Raw genomic sequence first — 3943 nt, forward strand, 5'->3', positions numbered from 1 at the left:
TCCGGGGTCTGCCTCCTGATCTCAGGCAGCCAGCCCAGTTTTGGGACGTCCTGAGGAGGTGAAAGGTGCTGGAGAAATGGGAGTACTATATTGGTGCTCGGCGCCCCCTGGGCTAGGGAGGGTGGAATCAGCCAGGGTCCCTGCGCTTATACCACCCCCCCCACCCCCGCCCGATCATTCCTCAGTGACCCCGGCTGATTAACGCATGCACCTGGGGTGTTTGAGGACCGCCCAGGGCTCGACGGTGATGCCCCACACAGTCGGATATCCCGCCGGCCTTCACTAGCTCAGCTCGGAACGGCCAAGCGGCCATTTGGGCGAGGTGGCAGTGGACTTGCAGGCCGGGACTCACTCCCCCTACCCTTTAATATCCCACCTAGTCTAATCCCACTCTCCCCCTCACTCCCCGTACCCTTTAATATCCCACCCAGTCTAATCCCACTCTCCCCCTCACTCCCCGTCCCCTTTAATATCCCACCCAGTCTAATCCCACCTCTCCCCCTCACTCCCCGTACCCTTTAATATCCCACCCAGTCTAATCCCACTCTCCCCCTCACTCCCCGTCCCCTTTAATATCCCACCCAGTCTAATCCCACTCTCCCCCTCACTCCCCGTCCCCTTTAATATCCCACCCAGTCTAATCCCACTCTCCCCCTCACTCCCCGTCCCCTTTAATATCCCACCCAGTCTAATCCCACTCTCCCCCTCACTCCCCGTCCCCTTTAATATCCCACCCAGTCTAATCCCACTCTCCCCTTCACTCCCCGTACCCTTTAATATCCCACCCAGTCTAATCCCACTCTCCCCTCACTCCCCGTACCCTTTAATATCCCACCCAGTCTAATCCCACTCTCCCCCTCACTCCCCCGTCCCCTTTAATATCCCACCCAGTCTAATCCCACTCTCCCCCCTCACTCCCCGTCCCCTTTAATATCCCACCCAGTGTAATCCCACTCTCCCCCTCACTCCCCGTCCCCTTTAATACCCTACCGTGCCTCAGAGGGACTCACTGTCCCCTGAACTCAGAAGGTCGAGGGTTCGAGCCCCCACTCCAGAGACTCGAGCCCCGTAATCCAGGCCCCGACACCCCCCCGGTGCCGGTACTGAGGGAGCGCCGCACTGTCGGAGGGTCGGTACTGAGGGAGCGCCGCACTGTCGGAGGGTCGGTACTGAGGGAGCGCCGCACTGTCGGAGGGTCGGTACTGAGGGAGCGCCGCACTGTCGGAGGGTCGGTACTGAGGGAGCGCCGCACTGTCGGAGGGTCGGTACTGAGGGAGCGCCGCACTGTCGGAGGGTCGGTACTGAGGGAGCGCCGCACTGTCGGAGGGTCGGGTACTGAGGGAGCGCCGCACTGTCGGAGGGGCGGTACTGAGGGAGCGCCGCACTGTCGGAGGGTCGGTACCGAGGGAGCGCCGCACTGTCGGAGGGTCGGTACCGAGGGAGCGCCGCACTGTCGGAGGGTCGGTACCGAGGGAGCGCCGCACTGTCGGAGGGTCGGTACCGAGGGAGCGCCGCACTGTCGGAGGGTCGGTACCGAGGGAGCGCCGCACTGTCGGAGGGGCGGGTACCGAGGGAGCGCCGCACTGTCGGAGGGTCGGTACCGAGGGAGCGCCGCACTGTCGGAGGGGCGGTACCGAGGGAGCGCCGCACTGTCGGAGGGTCGGTACCGAGGGAGCGCCGCACTGTCGGAGGGTCGGTACCGAGGGAGCGCCGCACTGTCGGAGGGTCGGTACCGAGGGAGCGCCGCACTGTCGGAGGGTCGGTACCGAGGGAGCGCCGCACTGTCGGAGGGTCGGTACTGAGGGAGCGCCGCACTGTCGGAGGGTCGGTACTGAGGGAGCGCCGCACTGTCGGAGGGGCGGTCCTGAGGGAGCGCCGCACTGTCGGAGGGTCGGTACTGAGGGAGCGCCGCACTGTGGGAGGGTCGGTACTGAGGGAGCGCCACACTGTGGGAGGGTCGGTACTGAGGGAGCGCCACACTGTCGGAGGGTCGGTACTGAGGGAGCGCCGCACTGTCGGAGGGTCGGTACTGAGGGAGCGCCGCACTGTCGGAGGGTCGGTACTGAGGGAGCGCCGCACTGTCGGAGGGTCAGTACTGAGGGAGCGCCGCACTGTCGGAGGGTCGGTACTGAGGGAGCGCCGCACTGTCGGAGGGTCGGTACTGAGGGAGCGCCGCACTGTCGGAGGGTCGGTACTGAGGGAGCGCCGCACTGTGGGAGGGTCAGTACTGAGGGAGCGCCGCACTGTCGGAGGGTCGGTACTGAGGGAGCGCCGCACTGTCGGAGGGTCGGTACTGAGGGAGCGCCGCACTGTCGGAGGGTCGGTACTGTGGGAGCGCCGCACTGTCGGAGGGTCGGTACTGAGGGAGCGCCGCACTGTCGGAGGGTCGGTACTGAGGGAGCGCCGCACTGTCGGAGGGTCGGTACTGAGGGAGCGCCGCACTGTCGGAGGGTCGGTACTGAGGGAGCGCCGCACTGTCGGAGGGTCGGTACTGAGGGAGCGCCGCACTGTCGGAGGGTCGGTACTGAGGGAGCGCCGCACTGTCGGAGGGTCGGTACTGAGGGAGCGCCGCACTGTCGGAGGGTCGGTACTGAGGGAGCGCCGCACTGTCGGAGGGTCGGTACTGAGGGAGCGCCGCACTGTCGGAGGGTCGGTACTGAGGGAGCGCCGCACTGTCGGAGGGTCGGTACTGAGGGAGCGCCGCACTGTCGGAGGGTCAGTACTGAGGGAGCGCCGCACTGTCGGAGGGTCAGTACTGAGGGAGCGCCGCACTGTCGGAGGGTCCGTCTTCCAGGATGAGATGTTAAACCGAGGGCCCCGTCAGCCCCTCTCGGGCGGGACGTAAAAGATCCCACGGCCGCTATTGGAAGAAGAGCAGAGGGGGAGCAGGGGGGGAGTTCTCCCCCGGGGTCCTGGGGCCGATATTTATCCCTCGACCAACATCGCTAAAAAAAAAACAGATGATCTGGGTCATTTATCACTTCGCTGTTTGTGGGATCTTGCTGTGCGCAAATCGGCTGAAGCGTTTCGTACAGCGCCCACACTTCGAAACAAGTGCTCCGTTGGCCGTGAAGGGCTTTCGGGGACGTCCTGAGGTGGCGAGAGGGGCCGGAGAGATGGGGCGGGGGGGTGGTGGCTGACCCTTAAATCCATCTACGCTATCTGCCTCGACCACTGGGGAGCGAGTTGCAAATTCTCACCGCTCTCTGGGTGAAGAAGTTTCTCCTGAATTCCCCGATTGGATTTTTTTTTGTTGCGGGACTCTGGAGACATTCTCAGGGAGACAGGAACCCGTCGGAGAGAGGAGGGAAACTCTCTCAGCTCTGCTCGGGGATGGTTGACTGACCCCCTCGCACTGCGTCGCTGCACAGAACCGAAAACACTTTGCGCCCTCTCTTTTAACGCCTGCGGTTTGGAGTGGAGAGCGGCGGGATTAAATTATCGCCGTTTCCAGCGAACGTTCCCCGCAGACGCCAGCCCGCCCGCGCCCCCTCTCAGCCCTCCCGTCCTGGCAGCCACTTTCTCACAAGGATTTATTTTTAGCCGTGTCGCAACTGCGCCTTTAAGAGGCGGAAAACGTCCAGAAGTGTCAGCCACCGCCCTGACGCGATGGGTCTGTGATTCTCCCCCCCCCCACACGGTGATGGGACGGGGGGGTCTGTGTCTGTGATTCTCCCCCACCCCACACGGTGATGGGACGGGGGGTCTGTGTCTGTGATTCTCCCCCACACACGGTGATGGGACGTGAGAGAGAGAGAGGGAGAGGGAGTGTGGGAGAAAGGGGGAGAGTGGGGAGAGGGAGAGAGAGAGTGGGGAGAGAAGGGAGAGGGGGGAAGAGAGAGGGAGTGAGGGAGAGAGAAGGAGAGAGAGAGAGAGAGAGGAGAGAAAGAGAGGGGAGAGAGTGGGGGTGAGGGAGAGAGAGGGAGAGAGAGTGGCAAAAAGT

This window comes from Heptranchias perlo, unplaced genomic scaffold, assembly GCF_035084215.1.
Source record: "Heptranchias perlo isolate sHepPer1 unplaced genomic scaffold, sHepPer1.hap1 HAP1_SCAFFOLD_613, whole genome shotgun sequence".
In the NCBI taxonomy this organism is placed as follows: domain Eukaryota; kingdom Metazoa; phylum Chordata; class Chondrichthyes; order Hexanchiformes; family Hexanchidae; genus Heptranchias; species Heptranchias perlo.